The following is a 20725-nucleotide window of genomic DNA, read 5'->3' as shown; positions in this document are numbered from 1 at the left end:
ATAAAATTAGATAAGGGAATTTTTACTGTTCTCATGTTTCTTCTTGCAATTTCATTTTCTGGAGACTGAGGTGTTTTATCAGTCAGGAAATGTTTGTTAGGAAGTTGAAAAACTTTTCTGGCCAAAAAGATATTTAGTGAAAGGTACCAATTTTCTGTTTCATCCTGAACTTTCATCCTAGCTTTAGAATAAAATAATTTAAAAAGAAATCCTAACCTCCTTTGTCTTATTTTTTTTTACTGTATTCTTACATATCCACTTTTTTATCCTCTTGCCCAAACCATCACCACATCAGATAACTCCCAGTCATAGCAAAAATTAAGCAGATCTTGAGTGAAGACTAGAAGAAAAACATTTGAAAACAATTTCAAGTAACAGTGAAAAGAAAAAAGAAAAAAGAAAAGAATCCATATTGATCTTGAGTTTTAAGGGTTCCTTTGGAAACATTCCTAGCAGATTACCCATTCCTGACTATAGAGACATTAATTATGCTTGTCTTTCTTGATGCAAAGCTAATAACTTGCTGAGTGGTCTGAATTGTACTTCTCTTTTGTATGATAGCAGAATCTTATTTTATCAGACAGCCTTCTCTTCCTGTTTGCTGACACAGTCCTGCAGGAGAAGCAGAAGGAAACTTTCTTTTTCTAGGGAGATGCTCATTTCTTTGTGATTAACCTCTTCTTGCTCTAAAAAGTCTCAGTCTCTTCATGCTTATGGTAAACTGTGAAGTCTCTACAAAATAACTGTGTAATCTATGAGAATGGGAGCAACGAGGAGCAGAGCTGCAGACACCTTCCGAGCGAGATGTTTCATTTTTACCTCTGAGTGACAGAGACACAGATTTTTGGAATGTTGCTTTCTGCACATGGTGCTGTTGGCTTCAAAGTTGGTACAATGTTGGTTTCTGGATCAGTTAGCTAGACACCCTCGTCTGTCTAGCATCCTCCTGTGTTTTTTCCTATTGTCCACAGCCATATGTCTGCTCTTTGATCTCTTTGGAGCAGGGATCATAACTTGTTTTTTTATGTGCAAAGTGGTTAACCTTACTGTGTCCTGTGTGCAGGATTCTTTAGCTTCTTTAAAATTACATTTAATCAATTTTAAATATTATTAAAAAATAATGAAAATGTGGTGTGTATGTGGAGGAACTGAAAAAACACTTAAGGGCAAGGGATTTTTTTAGAAATTGATTAAAGTATCCAAAAGACAACAAAGGGGTAACTTGATTAAGCGTGAATTGCTCTTTCATCTGGTAATGAAATGGATAGCAAGAATCAAGACTTGGAAATAAAAAGCTGGTAAATTCTAACTAGGAGTAAGGTACAGGCATTAGCTGTGAGGGTCCTGAACTGGGGAACCAGTGAAACGGAAAACTGAAGAATGATGAGAGGAGGAAAAAAAAAAAAGCAACTTGATGTTGATTTCCTGTGATTACTGGAAGATACAGCTTTGGCAAATTTGGTGGTGTGGTAGAATAAAAGCTGTAACTTGGGTACTGGAACCCAGTTCTAGGATTTTAGGGTTTTTTTTAAATAGACTGTAATGAATGAGGTAGTAACTTAAGTCTGGGCAGATGTGGCCATAAACAAAAAATAGTAAAATATTTTGGATTATTGCATAGGAAAGAGTATGGATAAAATAAAACCTTCAGAATATCTCCTGTTTTGAAAACTTTGCATCTCTGCTTGGAGAACACTGTTAGCTGTTCATTCTGCATGTTCCAAAGCTTTTTTTGGTTTCCCAAGACAATACGTGAACACTGAAAATACTGGAAAATACGCAGTATTCTGGGAAACACAAAGAACACCCCTTTCCTTGAGCGATTGAACATCCTTGTAACAACCCCCTACTTAATTGGCTCTGAGGTAGTGAATGTACCACTAATTGACCCAGGTTGTCCCTGCACATGAAGCTTCATGGACACTTGCAAGGAACTGGAGGCACTTTTGGATTGCTATTGACTGGGTAGTCAGGTCCTCTGTCAGAAAGCTTTGCTCTCGTAGGCTTTTTAACTTGGTTTATTCTACGTAAAACGGATACCTTTTTAAAATTTGAATCTGTGAGGGGAGCTTCTGAGCTTTAAAAGTATTTAAAGTTCAAATTACCAGGCTTCTGAGATAGAAGATCAGGCAAAATGCCCTGATGCAGTGCTACCCAGGACTTAGGCAGGCACTGAGTACAGCTTAAATTACATTTAGCTGAAGCTTTTCTCTGGTTAACACATGATGCTTGTCCAACCATGCACTGTGTTTGTTCAGGAAGCCACGAGGGTTCCTCCTGTTGCTTGGTGGACCAAACAGGTGAATACAGGTGTTCTTGGAAAAAACACCAAAGCAGGAAATACTTAGCTTTCATCATATGGTTGTACTTAACTTCTGACACCACCTGATCCGATGGAAAGCTACTTTAAGCTAACTAATCATGTACCCAGTTGAAACTGGTGGAAGAACTGTTTTCATGGAGGGATTATACTTGACCATTGATCATTCCCGATCGACTGAAAGAGGCATGTCCTTGATTTATTTTTTTGCAAGAGTGTTTTCTCAAAGGGTTGATCAAAACAATGAAAACAGAGTAATGAGAGCCTGAGATCTTAATATTGCTTTAAATTATTTGTCATTCACTAGCACTGTTTTAATTATTTAAACTTGATCAAACTGCCCTTCATGTACTTTGTTGTAGATCTTCACCAGTCAAACTCTGTCTTTGCAAGTAAAATTAACAATAATGGTAACCTAAAGGATTGGAATATGCTGCGAAGGTGACTACAGATTTTTAACATTGGGCTACTGACTTTATGTATGTGTTGAAATACCATCCGTTGCTTTCATTTCTGTTGGAATGCTTGCTAATGAAGAGCTTCAGAAAATTAGCTTCTAACAATTGGATTTCACTTGGGGTTATTGAAGAAGTGTAGATTAGCTGGAACTGTGACAGGAGAAAGGCTACAGACCCTCAGGCCTTTTACAGACCTTAGAGATGTTCACATTCCATGAGAACTTTTAATAGTGCTGGCTAAAATAAAAACAGGAGTCGGCAGGGTTATATTTTGCCATGTTCCATGAAGGAGGTTCAGAAAGTCAGTACAGCCACTCTTGAAACTGCCCTTTCAGCTTTACTACTTTACTCTGCATGTGGCTTTTCTGTTCCTGGATTAGCAGAATCTTTGCATAAATGTTTAAATGTTGTCAATGCATTCTTTATTTGTGACAAGGCGTTGGATTTCTTGTTTCGTAACTTTTTCTGATATCTTTGTGCTGAAGTTTTGCCGTGGCTATCTTTTGTGAATTGAAAAATAACTTCAGTGGAATTCTTAAATATAAAGCTTTAATGCCTGCAAGTATGGGGGAGGGAAGGAGAATCTTAATTTTGGAAGAGGAATTCCAGATAGCTTAGATGAATAGGCTTACGGCATTAAAACACCAGCAAATGTGATGTAGTGTCGTGGGATGAAGCCAGGAGGTGAAATCATGACCTCCTATAAAACTTTACATTACGATCTCACATCTCTCTTGTAGGGCATTGGGAACATAAGCGTTGGCATGCCCGGCCCGTGTTTTAGCTATCATAGCTAGACTTTCCATTTTGCTATTTCATGAGAGTTTTGAAAGAAGTCAACCGTAGTTCTTCTTGGGGGCATACAGTTCCTCTCGTGTTTCCTTAGCTCAGTGTGTCAGGAGGTCCATATGTGCTCTCAGGACACGTCCTAGAAACAGTCTCTCCTGTAATTCCTGTTCACCAGTTTTTTTGACAAATTCGAGCTGTACTTTTTATATGTGCTAGTTGTGCAGTCATTAGAGGAATGTAATTATATGCTGCCTACTCCAGGAGCCCATCACAGTAGGCAGTTTGTTCATAGGGAACACGCATGCGTGCACCCGTACAGACTCATGGGCTTTGTCTTTGAAGCCGTGTTGTCATATGAATTTAGGCTCCTGTAAGATTTTATTTCACGTACTGGGGATGTTGAAACAAAATGGAGCTCTCTGTGAAGAGTTATTAGATATGTAAATGCTTTCTGACTGCAGAGTTGTTAGCTGCCCCTAAACACCTTTTAATGTACTGTGCCCTTTTGGCATGGGGAGCCGTGACTCTTCTGGATCTTTCCAAGTTGTTTTTGAAGGAAAAATTCATGGTCAAGTTGGAGATGGCTCTATTTTTTCCTTTAAGTCTTGTTCATTAATGAAGCTTGTACAGACTTAATTCTTTTTCTTGCTGTTTCTGGCCTCCAGCAGTTCTAGGTTCCCACTCTTTCAGGATCAAGCGATCTCCTTATTTTTTCCCGGGCCTTTGTGTTTTATTTGTGCACAGCTTGCTAAGTTACTTGCTAATAATCATAGAATCATAGAATCATAGAATGGTTAGGGCTGGAAGGGACCTTCGAAGGTCATCTAGTCCAACCCCCCTGCAAGGAACAGGGATATCTCCAACTAGATCAGGTTGCTCAGGGCCTTGTCCAACCTGGCCTTGAACGTCTCCAGGGATGGAGCATCCACCACCTCTCTGGGCAACCTGTTCCAGTGTTCTACCACTCTCATAGTAAAAAATTTTTTCCTAATATCCAACCTGAACCTACCTCCCTCTATTTTAAAACCATTACCCCTTGTCCTATCATAACTGGCCCTCCTGAACAGCCTCTCCCCATCTTTCCTGTAGGCCCCCTTGAGGTACTGGAAGACCGCTATAAGGTCACCCCGGAGCCTCCTCTTCTCCAGGCTGAACAGCCCCAACTCTTTCAGCCTGTCCTCATAGGAAAGGTGCTCCAGCCCTCTTATCATCTTCGTGGCCCTCCTCTGGACCCTCTCCAACTGGTCCATGTCCTTCTTATGTTGGGGGCTCCAGAACTGGACGCAGTACTCCAAGTGAGGTCTCACAAGGGCAGAGTAGAGGGGGAGAATCACCTCCCTCGACCTGCTGGCCACACTCCTCTTGATGCAGCCCAGGACGCGGTTGGCCTTCTGGGCCGCAAGAGCACATTGCCGGCTCATATTGAGCTTCTCGTCCACCAGTACTCCCAAGTCCTTCTCCTCAGGGCTGCTCTCGATCCAATCACCACCCAGTCTGTATTTATGCCTGGGATTGCCACGACCCAGATGTAGGACCTTGCATTTGGCCTGGTTAAACTTCATGAGGTTGGTACGGGCCCACCTCTCCAGCCTGTCAAGGTCCCTCTGGATGGCATCCCTCCCTTCCAGCGTGTCAACGGCACCACACAGCTTGGTGTCATCGGCGAACTTGCTGAGGGTGCACTCCATGCCACTGTCCACGTCACCGACAAAGATGTTGAAGAGGGCCGGGCCCAACACGGACCCCTGAGGGACGCCACTCGTGACCGGTCTCCACTTGGACATTGAGCCGTTGACCACTACTCTCTGAGTGCGGCCATTGAGCCAATTCCTTATCCACCGAGTGGTCCATCCATCAAACCCATGACTCTCTAATTTAGAGAGAAGAATGTCGTGCGGGACAGTGTCAAAAGCTTTGCACAAGTCCAGGTAGATGACATCCATTGGTCGACCCTTGTCCACCGATGCTGTCACCCCATCGTAAAAGGCCACCAAGTTGGTCAGGCACGATCTGCCTTTGGTGAAGCCATGTTGGCTGTCACCCACCACCTCCTTGCTCTCCATGTGCCTTAGCATGGTTCCCAGGAGAATCTGCTCCATGACCTTGCCAGGCACAGAGGTGAGGCTGACCGGTCTGTAGTTGCCCGGGTCCTCCTTGTTCCCCTTTTTAAAAATGGGGGTTATGTTCCCTCTCTTCCAGTCATCGGGGACCTCGCCAGACCGCCACGACTTCTCGAATACAATAGCCAGTGGCTTGGCAACTTCATCCGCCAGTTCCTTCAGGACCCGCGGATGGATCTCATCAGGTCCCATGGACTTGTGCACCTTCAAGTTCCTCAGATGTTCTCGAACCTGGTCTTCAAGTACAGTGGGCGGTGGTTCATCCTCACAGTCCCTGCTAGTTCTTTCCACAGCTTGGGTGGTAAGACAAGAGGCTTTACCATTGAAGACTGAGGCAAAAAATCCATTAAGTACCTCAGCCTTCTCTATGTCCCGGGTAACTAGAGCACCAGTATCCTTCCGGAGGGGGCCTACATTCTCTTTGGACTTCCTTTTGTCCCCTACATACCTATAGAAGCATTTCTTGTTGCTTTTTATATCCCTTGCCAAATTCAATTCCTTCAGGGCTTTAGCCTTCCTCACTTGATCCCTGGTCACTCTTACAGCTTCTCTGTATTCCTCCCAGGCTATCTGTCTCCGCTTCCACCCTCTGTAGGCTAACCTCTTCATTTTCAGTTGGTCCAGGAGCTCCTTGCTCATCCACGCCGGCCTCCTGGTCTTTTTGCCCGACTTGTTCTTCGTCGGGATGCACCTCTGCTGAGCTTGGAGAAGGTGCTCCTTGAATGTGGACCAACTTTCCTGGGCCCCTTGTCCCTCCAGGGCCACCTCCCACGGCACTTTGCCCATCAGGTGCTTCAAGAGGCCGAAGTCCGCCTTCTTGAAGTCTAGGGTACAGAGCTTGCTGAATGGTTTCCTTGCTGCCCCATGGATCTTGAACTCCACCGTGTCGTGGTCACTGCAGCCAAGGCTGTCCTTAAGTTTCACCTCACCCACCAGTCCCTCCCTGTTGGTGAGCACAAGGTCGAGCATGGCACCCCTCCTTGTCGGCTCCTCTATCATCTGCAGGAGGAAGTTGTCATCCACGCATTCCAGGAACCTCCTGGACTGCCTGTGCCCTGCTGTATTGTCTCTCCAACAGATGTCAGGGTGATTGAAGTCCCCCATGAGGACCAGGGCTTGTGACCGCGAGGCTGCTCCTATCTGGCTATAAAGCGCCTCATCTGCTCTGTCCTCCTGGCCAGGTGGCCTGTAACAGACCCCTACCGTAACATCCCCTATCCGTCTCCGTCCTCTAATCTTGACCCATAAGCTCTCTGTCAGCTCCTCCTCCGACCCCAGGCGAAGCTCCACGCATTCCAGCCGGTTGCTGACATAGAGAGCAACACCCCCTCCTCGTCTCCCCTTCCTGTCCTTTCTAAAAAGCTTATACCCCTCCATGTTGACACTCCAGTCATAGGAGTCGTCCCACCACGTCTCCGTGATGCCAATAAGGTCGTAGCCCTGCTCATGTGCACGCATCTCCAGCTCATCCTGTTTATTTCCCATGCTGCGTGCGTTGGTGTACATACACTTCAGCTGGGCCTCCGACAAAGCCGACTCGCTGGCTGGAGCGACAGGGGTTCTCTTGGACGGCAGTGTAAGTTCGTTTGAACATACCTGCGATCCTTCCCCAGCCTCTGGACCCTCAGTGCTGGCACTGGTGCCATGCTGACAGCGGTATGAATCTGACTTCTATAATCCCTCAGCTGGCTGGTGGCTCTATTTTCTTCCCTAATTACCACTACAGAGCATCAGTTTAATTATTCTATCAAGCCTCTAAGAAAGGACTTAAAACATCCATCAGCTCTATCCAGATTTGTTGTCTCTTGACATCAAAGACCCACTTGATGACAGACACTTAAAAAAACCATAGCATAATAACCTTGGCTGTAGGCATGTATGAAGTGGCTGATAAGGAGCTAAGGAAAAGTGTTGGACTCTTTGTTTGTCTGAAGTGGGTTACTGAGACACAAAAAATAATTGGTTGTTTGTGTACATGTGCGTGTGAAAGAGCTTGTTGGTGAGGCACTGACTTTCTTAAGCTTTTTGCAGTAAGTTTTCTTCTGGTGGATGATAAGTCCTTTGGTCATTTGGTTGCTCTTTAGGTATGTGTCATTTTTAAGTTTATAGCCTCTCAACACAAAATATAGTTGGCATTTGCATAGTCAAATTCTAAGGCAAGATCTGTTATAGTTTTTTCTTTGGGCCTCTCCAAAGAGGCTCAATGAGAATTAAGCACCAGACTTACCAAAACCGAAAGCAAAGGTTTAACCATACATTTCACTTGTGTTCGGCTTGACATTAAGAATATATTTTTGTCCTTCACATGTTCAGCTGTCCATAGTTTTTGGTGTCTGGCATAGGATACCATTTATTCCTCCTTATTGGTGGCAGGACATTGTTTAGCTGGACCAAACAGGACTGAACATACCAGAATTCAGCGTAGGTTTATCGCAGGGTGAATCAGAGCTTGCGGGACCAAGTCATAGGCTCTCGTTTTCCGAGTTATAGGCTGCACAGTGTCTCTGTGAATTGCATCATAGAATCAGAGAATGGGTTGGGTTGGGAAGGACCTTAAAGATAATCTGGTTCCAACCCCCCTGCCATGGGCAGGGACACCTTCCAACTGCACCAGTTTGCTCAAAGCCTCATCCAACCTGGCCTTGAACACCTCCAGGGATGGGGCAGCCACAACTTCTCTGGGCAACCTGTTCCAGTGCCTCACACCCTCAGAGTGAAAAATTTCTTCCTTATATCTAATCTAAATCTGCCCTTTTTCAGTTTAAATCCATTGCCCCTTGTCCTGTCACTACATACCCTTGGAAAAAGCCCCTCTCCAGCTTTCCTGTAGGCCCCTTTAGGTGCTATAGGTTTTAGAGTAGACAGCACACCTCACCTCAGACATTTCAGGGTGTATACCTAAGCAAGAAAAGTTACCTGAAGTCTTAAATAGGCAAAAAATTGGCTGAGTGGCTAAATGTGTTTTGCTACAGGCAGAGACTGCTGTCAAAATAGATGAAACCAGTTTGGAAGAGGAAAAAAATTGTTGGAGCCAGTACCAATGAAACGAAGCTGTGAGGATGTGAATGGTTTTCCATAGAAAAAAGGTCTGAGTGCACCTGTCTAGGACCTAAATTTATTAATTAATCAGGCTGCAAGGAGTTTTAATTTAGGCTTTTGATTTTTTTGCTTTGCAATAGAAAAAATGCTTACGATCCTTGACTTTAAAAAACAAAAGGGAAAAAACCCCACAACACGTCTCCAATGTTGTTTTGTTTTTTTTTTTTAATAAACCATAAAAGCTTGGGATTTCAGAGGTGACAGTATTGCAGATATCGAACAAAGAGAAGCTTTGTGCGGAGCCATGACACAACTTGACTATTACCGTGAAAAATACTGAATCTTTCATTGTATAAAGTCTTCAAACTTTAAGGACAGTGTAGCTTTCAGCTTTTTAGTTTTATTCCCTTCTTTGCCCACTATTTTTCACATCTGTTTTGCAAGGGGCTTGTGATCAGACTGCAGTGACTAGCTGCAGGTGCTGTTAGAACTTGTGGCCCTGGTACCAGCTAAGGGCTTAGAAGGTGATAGTCTTTGTCTAAATTAAAGTCCTAGAGCCCAGCGTACTTCCAGTGTGGAAAGTTCACTGCCTTTTTGTGTAGTAATCCATGATGAGGGTTGTCATAAGCCCATCATCTGGAAGGACTGGAGGGTCACTGACCTACTGTAGTGTTTTGCTGATGTGCTATATTTAGAGGCATTGAAAGTCTTGAGAATTATTTCTGAGGTGTTCTTGAGCTTTACAGGCAGATGTTTGGAAGTGTGTCCTGGAATTCTTCTCTTCCTTCTGTTTTCCACAGTGGAGCAATCAGCCACCCTTTCCATTTCCTTCCCCTTCCGTGTAGCGAGGGGTAGTTCTAGTAATTATTTCCTTGCATTTGAAAATTACACACTTTGGGTTTTGTGAACACCCAGCACTGCAGGATTTGTGGTGCAGCTCGTGTAGAACTGAACCTGTTGTATTCTCTGGCTGTGTTTTATTTGTGCGATGATGAGGTTCCATTTGATTTTTTAATTATTTTTTTTATCTCCCATCTACATTCAGCCTGTATCTGGGGCTAAACAATAGCCAGCTGTTCTATTACCCAGTGACCCCTCCCTACTCAAGAAGGGGAGTCGGGAAAAGGAAGACTTGTGGGTTGAGCTAAGAACTACTTAATAATTGAAATGAAATGAAATAAAATAAAGATAATAATAACATATACAGATAAATTATCTACGATGCAATTGTTCAGCTTTCCTTGATGAATGTCCAGCCCATTCCTGACTAGCGATCCCAGAATAGGAAAATCCTGAAACTGCAATCCCAGAAGAGGAGGCCTTGGAGACAGAATGACAGGCAAGACCCTCCAGGGACAGTGACCACTGAGAAAGAGAGACCATCCCTGACAAACTTTCCAGTTTACAGCGAGCATGATGTTACATGGTATGGAATACTCATTTGCCAGTTCAGGTGTCACTTGTCCTGGCCATGCCCACCCCAGCTTCTTGGACATCTAGGTGGTTAGTAAAAACAGATTGGAAAGTCCGTGATCACTAGGGATACCTGCATACCACGGCTGGCTACAAACTAAAGCAAAGTGTTTTATCAACTTTGTTCTGATGGAATCAGGTGCTGCAGTTGTCTTAAAAATGCAGCTTGCTTTAGAAATGTAGCTTTTTATGTAAAGAAATTTGGTTCTATGATTTTATCCCAGCAAGCCAGGGCACCTCCCCATTTCTAAATAGCACATCATCATGTTTTAGGAACATTTGAGTAGCATTTTCAATCTTTTTTTCCGAATATTTGCATATTAATAAGTAATTGAAAAACATTATGTAAATTTTATATCATGGTGAATACATTATCAAATCAAATGGCCTTTAAGGGTAATTGTAGAAAGTTACCATCAGCTAGGGAGATGAAGTTTGACTGTATTTAACTTTTCTCTATTCTTACACAGTTAAGTATCAAAGACTTGGAATTGATACAGGCATTCCAGAAATGTCACTAAAATGTTGGAGAGGAGGCATACCTTGATGGGCTTTTTTGGGGCTATGGTTTGGTTGTTGATTGTTGAATATGTTTTGGATTCTCCTCCATCCCCCCTTACCCTGGAAATTATTTCTTTGCTGTGAAGTCACAGTTGGATTTTTAAAAATATTTCACCTTAAAGGTTGGTTTTGTTTGCTTGAGAACATAAAGCTGTTCTAATCTCTGCATCTGCAACTTAAAAAATTTTTTGTAGGTGAAAAGTGTTCTTTTTACCAGGCAATTGAGAGCAAGGGGAAGAGGCAGTTTCTTCTTTCCATTTTTAAATTAGGAATGAACATGCCAAGACTGCCTTAAAAATCACAAAATCTCTCTTAATTGACCCGTTTTGCCATCTTGAGATGTCTTTCTCTGAATCTATCAGAGTGAGCTTAGAAATGAACAGTAAAAGTACAATTCTTTTGATCTCAGTAGATGGAGTTTCAAGACGACACCAAATACGGTGTGACATGAGAAAAACTCCATTTGTTGGAACTTCTAGATTAGGTAGATGGAGCACTAGGTGATGATGGATGCGTTAGGTTGAAATTTTCAGGAACCTTCATGAGAGGATTTAAAATCTCATTGAATTTATATCCTTTGAACGTCCCAGTTAGCTGCAGTAGCAGCAGCATCTTGCATTACCTACCTTTGAAAAAGCTGCGCTGACCATCAGACAGACAAATTTACACATCATCTCGGCACGCTGGAAGAGCTATTTCTGTCCCTGCTGGCTGACAATGAACAAATAACCGAGCGTTTCCATCATCAGCAGTTCCTTTCCTCCTCTTTTCCACCCCCAGTTTCCAGGGGTGGGTGGTGACAGCTTGAAGTGATTAGATATATTTTCAGATACCTATTCATTTCGAAAATTTAGAAAAAAAAGTGTTTTTCTTTGTCACTTCTAAATTATGAATTTTTAAATGTTTTTGTAGAAGCTTTGATAAAGCTGCCACAGTTATTTTCTTCTGTTATTCACTTCGTTTTAAAACTTCCTCTGCAGTATGTGTGTTCCTTTTGTTTCCTGATTAAATGAACTTCTGAGTTTATCTGAAAAATAATCCCCACTCTCCACAGTAGGGTGTGTGCAGCACAGGTACATACACACAAAATCCCATTGCATAACAGCTGATTTACTCGGATGCCAATTCTCACTTCCCTATGAAATGCAGAGTTGCAGTAAACTTCTCCAGGATTTTTTCCTGATTTATAAAACTCATGTTTATCCATTCACAAAAACGATGCAGTGTCATACGATTTGCATAAGGAATTGAACTGCAGTGTACGTGTCTTGAATTATTTATGATCCCAACATGGTTAAGCGAAACCTATGTATTATTTTTTGAGAACGAGATAAAGGAAAATCTAGACAAAAATAAAGTGCATCTTGTTCCTCATGGGAAGGCAGGAAAAAATTGCTACGCTGCCCCCATGGAGGAAACCTTTACATTTGGTATGATGAGTTCATGTACTCTGGTTGTACCAGGGTATAAGAGGATGTGAGTCAGAGTCTGTTTCTACCCTCTTTGTGTCCACATGCTCTTGACCTTCTCCCCCAGCGGAGACAGCTTTTTACAGATGTGGCTATAATATTATCAGGGTTTGTAGCTAAATGAAAAGTTTGTGCCTTAACTCTATCAACTTCCACAACTCGCCATAGGTAGTGAACGGTTGTGTGAAGATTTGCTGTCCTGTGTGTTCTTTCAGGATCAGTTTCACAGGAAAGACCACAGGTTAGCAAATGGGTTAAAAGCTAAGGAATTCATAGAATCATAGAATGGTTTGGGTTGGAAGGGACCTCAAAGATCATCTAGTTCCAATCCCCCTACCATGGGCAGGGACACCCTCCACTACACCAGTTGCCCAAAGCCTCATCCAACCTGGCCTTGAACACTTCCAGGGATGGGGCAGCCACAGCTTCTCTGGGCAACCTGTTCCAGTACCTCACCACCCTCAATGTAAAAAATTTCTTCCTTATATCCAATCTAAATCTCCCCTCTTTCGCTTTAAAGCCATTGCCTCTTGTTTTATCACTACATTAATCTATTTTTCTTCCAAGTGAACTAAAGATTAAGCAAAGATGCAGTGGGGTTTGAAACACAGATGCTACCTGAGAAGGTATGTTCCCAATAAATTTTTGAGGATTTGTCTTTGTGCTTAACTGAGGCATGATCTCAGGTCCTTTCCAAGCTTTCCATGCAAGTCTGGCTTCCCTAAATCACCCTCTATGTCTGATTCACAGAATACCCCCTCTCTGTAGCAATTAATGATTATATACCTGCCTGGAGCACCAAAATGCATCAGAAGGCTGAAGAGGAGGCCAGAGCTGCATCCCACTAACAGTTTCAGGGAACCCTGTGACTTACCACATCTGATACAGCTATTCCTTTAAAAAACAAGAGTAAAAATTCCTCCTGGTACGGTTGTATTGGGAAAAAATCAGCATGTAGAGAAAGCCCATTTTATTTCCTTTCTATCAAGCATTCATTTTGAAGGGCAGGCTTCTGTAAATCATCTCATTAATGGGTGCCCATCTGCTCACATTTCTTCCAAGGTAGTCTGACGGGTGTGTGTTGTGCGTATGCATGCAGGCACAAAGGTTTCCAGCTCTAGCCAGTGTGGATTCCTGTTAGGCTTGAGTCAGGGGAAGAAAGATTAATGCTTCGCGAAGAGGAGAGCAAGTTGCATGCACTTGAAAACTTGCCTGGAATGGTCTAACTCTTCTCCCTCAAATAACAGCCGTGTATGAATAATGGGAAATTTGCTCATTTAAGCTACGGTAACGATGGTTCTTATTGATAGTGCCTGATGTGAAACAATGCAAGGTTTGTTTGTCAGACTTTTTCATCCTATTTTCAAGTTGTGCCCTGCTTAGTATGGAGTGAAACCCGCCATACGGAGTGTTTCAAGGAAATATTTGTTCTGCTATCTTGAGTCTTGCAGTGTTTCCATCCAGCCAAGCTGTATTACAGGACCTGTTGTGGGAGTGTCCATTTTATTGCAATGGAAGGATCTGAGATGCTCATCTCTCACTCCTCGCACTGTCTGAGGAACGAAGAGAGTCATACGGCGATAAGACTTCTGTTTTCTGACTTCTCTTTTATTACTTAGACATTTCAGAGCTGATGTGAGCTACGATTTGAGAATTCCCAGGAGCAAGGCTGCAGCTTTTTCCCCTTTACCACCTGCGTTTCTCAAGTGCCACAGACTTTTATTACAGCCTGATGGGAAATCTCAGGAGCACCATTCACTCAGAACAGATTGATGGTGTTTGGAATCTTGTGGTCTTAAGAATGTATACCCAGTCTTGTTTTGGTGCGTGTATAAAAAGCCGATTGTGTTTTTGAGATGCAGAAGAACCTGTTTAGTGATGAACCTTTAATGCAGATGAACAGCCTACTTGCATTTCTCACAGATGTGTTATCTTTTTATTAAACCTCTTTGGTCTGTCGTGCGTTAAACCTTCAGTTTCTAAGGTTGGATCAAGGATACGTTCATTGATATCACTGTGTTCTGAAGAGAAGTGGAAAAAGTATGGCATATATGGGACCTACTTGTACGAAACATGTAGATGTCTTCTGTCTCGTTTGTGTCAGAAATTAGAATGATGGCTGTCAGTCCTGTTCTAGCTGATATTCATGTTGTGTAATGGTGTTTCCAGCAGCTCTGCAGTGGGTTACACTAGGCTGTCTTAGGAAGATTTCATCTGCAGTTGCATGTGCTGGAAGATATATTTATTTTTTTAAATGGAAGCTTGAAAGTTATATACACTAGGGGATGCCTTTTAAGTGTGGAAGACACTGGTACATCTCAGCAAAGCTAGCTAGGAGTTAAGCAGTGGCCAAGGTTTTGTCCAGCAGTGACTAGTAGCTTTGAATGCTTCAGTTCTGGAGCACTTTGAGCCCAAAGTCCACGGGGCTCAATTTTCAGACTGCTGAATCACCTTGTCAGAAAACAAGGCCTTTGCTGCTCTTTACCACCCAGGTAGAAGCCCCAGAAATTAACTTTTGAAAGCCAAGATCGATGCACTTGCTAGAGACTTTTCTACTCTGGAGACATTGACAGTCTCCTTGAAATACATTAGGTTTGAGTGCCATTTTTTTCGTCTAGGAAAAATGTAACACTGGCAGTATTAAATATGATGGAGTCGTTACTTCTGGAGGTGAAATACTACCATTGTACCAGATCGAAATCTTTGTGCTGAGGCATCACTTTCAAAGAAAATGCACGAGCCTGTCAGTATCTCATTTCATCTTGACTAGGGGGGAATGCAGCCCCCTGGAACAGATGGGAATAGCCCAAGTAACTGTATGAGCGCTGTGTTATAAAGAAGGAGGATTACAGGGAGAAAAGAAACAGAAGGGGGGGTGTTAGGTACTTGATGTAAAGGGATGCTGACTGCATGTGACAATACAAAGAAATCAGTTTTCCATTACCTTTTACGTTTTCCTGTCTTTTCTTCCTGACTCCTGCTTTTAAGTCAGCCTGTTTCACAGCGTGGATTGCTCAGTTGGCTTTGAGATAGTTGATTTCTGGCAAGGCAGTTTAGTTTTTGTGTTGGATGAAAATGAATTTGAGTAAATAGGTGCAACTGGCTAGAAAAGGAAAGAACTGATGGGTTTTGTGGAGCAGAAATCAGATTGAGCTGTGCCATTCTGAAAAACAGAGATGAGCAGGTGTGACAGTGGCACAGCTGGATCAGTAGCTAATGCAAATGTGGCCAAGATGGCAAAGGGGAAGAGCTATTTTGTGTGAAAATGGGTTGAGTCTTCCTAATGTTGAATGCTTGTAGACTTGTGCTGATTTATTAAATGATGTAAGTTTGCCAGCTTGAGCTCACAAATTCCATTCCACTAATGAAATTTGATTTTTTGATGCGTTGACTTCTAATTGGCAGGTTTATAGCCTGCCCGGAGTTGGCATTCGACAGCAGGAGCCAGATGTTGCTGAGGCAGGTGTAGCAGAAGATTTTTCTAAATTAAATTTTGGTGGTTGGGGGCCTGCTTCTAGTCCAGCTTTCACTGAATCGAGGAACATTTATGAGAGGTGCAATGAAGATTACGATTGCCTAAATGTTCTTATAGTAAGTCCTGTCATTTCCACCTTTTTGGAAGCCTTTCCATAAGACATACCTTAACTCCATCTAACCCAGTTACTGGAGAGTAACTCAGGACCAGGACAGTGACTCTCCCAGTGTCCTGTGAAGTTAGTGCCAAGGGAGATGATGCCAGGTGTGGGTACAAAAGTGGCTAGAGTCATTTAATCAAAGCTTAGCAGCCCCTGGAGAGGATTGATTGTTGTCATTGTAAATGCTTGAGACTGGAGTTATACACGTTACAGAATGGTGTCAGCACACACTGTCTGGTTCCTGGGCTGCAGAAGGCTCTATCTATTTCATGTTACGTATGGACTGATGGCACAGAGTCACCATCCCAAACAACTGGAGCCCACGTCTTCCTTTCAGCTTCCATGTCAGTAGCTCTTTGAAGTGACCGATGATGTTTCTTCACAGTTTTTGTGGTGAAGATCTATATTGGTTGAATATGTTCAAGGTTTCCATTTATGTACCAGTTCAAATCTGGGTAATTGTTTGTGTGAAACTTTCTGCTCTCGTTCAGTTCTTTAAGATGAATAAATCAAGTTAGCATAAGCAAGACTGTATTGAGGTAAATTAGTATAACAGTGGTTGTTGTTACTACTGTAACATAGAATCATGGAATGGTTAGAGTTGGAAGGGACCTCAAAGATCATCTAGTTCCAACCCCCCTGCCATGGGCAGGGACACCCTCCACTACACCAGGTTGTCCAAAGCCTCATCCAACCTGGCCTTGAACGCTTCCAGGGATGGAGCAGCCACAGCTTCTCTGGGCAACCTGTGCCAGTGCCTCACCATGATGTATAACATTTTATATCATTACATTTCAAAGCTTTAAGAAGAGATCAGTATTGTTACTGTGATCTTGTAGGTCACAGCTGACCACAATACAGCTAATAACATCTAGGCAATAACTTCTTAACACAGCCAGTATAGCTGAAGTCTTAATGGATTACATTGTGCCAAGACTTTATGGTGATGCCCAGTGGAAAGAGGTCACAGGTGCTTTTCTCTTCTCTTGGAAGCTTGGTTCTGTTGCAGTATTGGTACTAGAATGAAAAGATAGTGTAGACCTCCCTCCCTTTTACTGACTTTTAAAGGACAGTCGTCATACAGAGATTGCACAGGGCTCCATCCGCAAAGACTTTGTCTGTGGAAATGCCCTGACTCTGCGCCAGGCCACTTTTGGTGGGCTCTGCCACGCTTGGACCACGTCTGAAAGGCACAACTGAGCCAGGGGTATAGAAGAAAACTAGTGTTGAGACTGGATGTGATCTTGATCAGAGAAAATGTGTCTTTAGTAATTAGAGTTAGAAGCAGCATGGAATTCCTTGGCTCCCCAAGGGTCCCTGAGAATGGAGGCTCTGTGTAAAAGATTATGGGGATGTGGTTGGGATCTTATGTTAGATTTTTGCCTTGAATTAAGGAGTTCTTTCTCTTTGCCCCCTCTTCCTTAAAGAACAGAAGACAAAAAGGAAAAAGCATGTGAATAAGCAATTTTGGGAAAACATTTCTCTAAGCAAAAGCCTACAAGATGGAGTCTAATAAATAATTATTTAAAGATAGGGTCAATTTGGTGAGAGTGAACAATGATCTGGTTGTGTGAATGAGCTGGGACACCGGTTATGAAAAGACCACAAGAATCTCAAGCTAGGTTGGGGAGTTTGGTCTCTTTTAAGGCCTCACAAGATGTGTGGAAGAATGGATAAAATGTAAAAGGGCATGTTCTGCTTTTTTTTTCCCTTTCCCATGGGTTAATCAAGCTCAGTGATGAGATAAGAGGAGTATTTGGAAATAAAACTGAACTGTTAATGAAAATTATTTGTTTGGCTACACTTTATGTTTGGAATACTATTTATTTCTTTGGAGACATTTTACAAGGAAAAGAACTGAATAATTACTTGCTCTCTCTGTCTGGTGATACTACCCTGAATAATTTACTTGAGTGTACAGCTGAAATGAGATGAAACAATTGCAAATACACTGCATTTTTAAAGGCAGGAAAAGGGGGAATTTTTTTTCGTATGTTAAAAAAATTTAGCTGGTTCATGCTTAATTTCGTCTCTTTTCTTATAGAGGTTGTTTTTTTGTGATCGAAGAACTATCCTAACTAGTCAGGGAGGGCAAATTCCCTGAAGCTGCTGTGTTTACTTTCTGCTGTGAATGTGAAAAGCGTCTTTTAATCTGCTCTGCTAAAGGAAACTCGTGCTGATTCAGCAAAGGTAGCTTGCCTCATTTTCCAGCTGAGTTCAGGAGGACTGTTTCTTAAGCAAAAGCAGGATTAGAGTCTATTTTCCTAATTCAATACTAGCTTACATTTTTGAAAGGTGTAGGGGCTGTAAAACAGTTACTGACAGTATGCCAAATTTAGGCACTTACTGACACCTAAACCTTATGCACCTTCCAATGGCTTTGTTAACCTGTATTCACTATTATAACCCAAGTAGAGCACACAGGTTCTTTGAGAAGCCTCCAGGGAGAATTTTTACCTCTTTCCCTCAGGCTCTACAATGAGGCAGGCACACTGGCCCCTTCAGGAAACAAAAGCACTGGTTCACCTTTTCATTTAAACATAGAGGAAGCATACATGGATATTTTAGGAGGACCACTTTAGTAAGCACTGAAAATGTAGGTGCAAATGAGACACTGAAGTTAAATACTTGAATCCATTGGTATTCTTCAAGTTTGTTTTTCTTTTTTCTGTCTTTTCTCTTGCATGGCTGTTTCTCTCTTCACTAAGATTCCAGGAAAATGCTGCTCTTAAGCTGTTAAAGTCATCCCTGCAGTACGCCTTCTGCTTTGCATGAAGACATGGCCTGAGTGGACATGGGCAACTACAACTGAGCTTGCTCTACCAGAGGCAAATGGCCTTAGTGGCCAGGCCAGAGCCATCCACTCAAATCAGTAGGCAGAGTAAGCTCAGGTGGAGATACCCTTAAAATTGCACCTCTCATTAAGGTCTAATGATCAAAATCCTATCTAGGGAATCTGATTCTTTTTTTTGTGAAGTTGCACAGTGCTGACAGTCAGGGACATGCAGAATTGTCCGTGAATCCATAATGAGGAGAAAAATGGTTACAAATCTAGTGGTTCTCCAGATGGTTTATAAAATGTAGAGGAAAATGATGCCCTAATGAAACCCTCAGTTCCAATGAAATCACAGTCCACTTAAGTTTGCTCTCACAGCTTCTTATTAGAAGTCCTTTTAAGAGGCAACATTATATCAATGAGAACTGCTTATCATTGTTGAGAAAATGCTAAACTGTAACAACAGACCATGAACTTGTGGGTATTCTGTACTCAGAACACTTGTAAGATAGTGCGTAGTTAAATTTGACTTGAGTTATTTAACTTCATCTTAGGTTTCGTAGGAGAGCTTGAAAGAGCATAGTTTTTTAATTTTTTTTTTTTACATGGCTATTACTCTTCAATATATCTTCTATTATGTTCATCTATTACACACAGAATTCAATCACCTGTTTTGCTAATATTCATTTAGTACAAGGATCAAGATAACTTAAGAGAAACTGACTGTTTTGTTTTGATCTTTAGAGCTCACTACTGGCACCAACAAATGCCCTTCTGCTTTATTGTGTTAAATCTTATAAGAGAGCAGAAAGAAGTGAACAAAATAAAATCTCTCCTAAACCAAAAGCCAACATAAATACTACCAGCCAGGTTCTGCTGTTTGTTAGATGACTGATGCAGAGCGGACCCATTGGGTGTTGTCTTCATCATGGCCTAAAATGGGTAGTGATGCAGACAGAAAAGGATGCTCGGGGCAATCTCTTACATTTAATGGTGAAGGAATCCACACAGCATATATGTCATATGCAGGAAAGGTGATGTAGAGCTTAACTGTCCTGTACAGCCTCTTCCCAACCATGAAGTCAGGAGGAGCTCTCCAGCCACTGTAGGAAAACACGTGTTGGGTCTCAAATACTTCTCTGTAGAGCAGCAACAGATGGACTCTGGGAGTCAGTGCCTCTCACTTGGACTCCAGCACAGTCAGAATGGCACTGTGGTGCCCCAAATACAGTCTTAGGACAAAACTGTGGGGGCTCAAAGGAAGGTACTTGTTTAAGCATATGGGCGTTGGAACGTAATCCTTCGTTACTCCTCCATATACCCTGGAGCTACCGAAATTTGGCATCTTTCCCACAGAAGGAGTATGTTCGCTCTATAAAATGCATAATGCTGTGTGTCAGAGACTATCACCATTTGCACACAAACAGAAGTGGAGGGAGAAGTGTGTGAATGTAGACGCAGTGTGGAATGTAAAGACGCAGCCCATGTTTCCTACAAATGCTGGGGGATTTGTGTTGGGTGAGTAATGCAGAAACCTGGATGCCTGGCTCTGCATGCTATATCTAAGCAGGGTTGGGAATAGCAATTGAGAGATGAACATAATCAGCATAGTAGACAATCATGTTAGTTCATTGAACTTCTGTCTTCATTAATTTTGTAGTTCATTGCTTATACTTCTGACAGGGAAGCGTGGATGTGTGCAGCCTACTTTTGATAAGTGTTTTTTTTGTGCTAACCTTTTGCTAAATAACTATTACTATTTTAAAATATTTATTAAAGAAGTGGTTCATGCCTTTTTCAGGCTTGTTCGAGTGAGTCAGCTCAGACATTTTAGAGCTGCTCCCAAATTATGTTGCAGTTTTAATTGTGTGCTTATGAGAAATGAAAATTAAGCCAGCAAGTGAATTGTTTAAATTTGTAGCTAGTGGGAATACAAATATGGAAGGCCTGAGTAGGGTGTTAGTAATTCATTTGGGATTCTGTGCAACTTCCGTGCATTTTAATGAATTGATCCTTCTCTCTTTTGGTATGAGGGTCCGAGCAAATCAAAGACCAAATGTGTATCTAATAATTTTACAGCACACA

At 42.2% G+C, this 20725-nt stretch overlaps 1 protein-coding gene across 1 annotated transcript in view; it reads left to right on the top strand.

Moving 5' to 3' along the window:
- The window catches only part of ELMO1 (engulfment and cell motility 1), a 266730-nt gene that overhangs the window by 111918 nt on the left and 134087 nt on the right, over window positions 1-20725 (top strand).

This window comes from Tauraco erythrolophus, chromosome 7 (assembly GCF_009769465.1).
Source record: "Tauraco erythrolophus isolate bTauEry1 chromosome 7, bTauEry1.pri, whole genome shotgun sequence".
NCBI lineage: Eukaryota > Metazoa > Chordata > Aves > Musophagiformes > Musophagidae > Tauraco > Tauraco erythrolophus.
The sequence above is the reverse complement of the archived record's forward strand: the minus strand, read 5'-3'. Positions and strand labels throughout refer to the sequence as shown.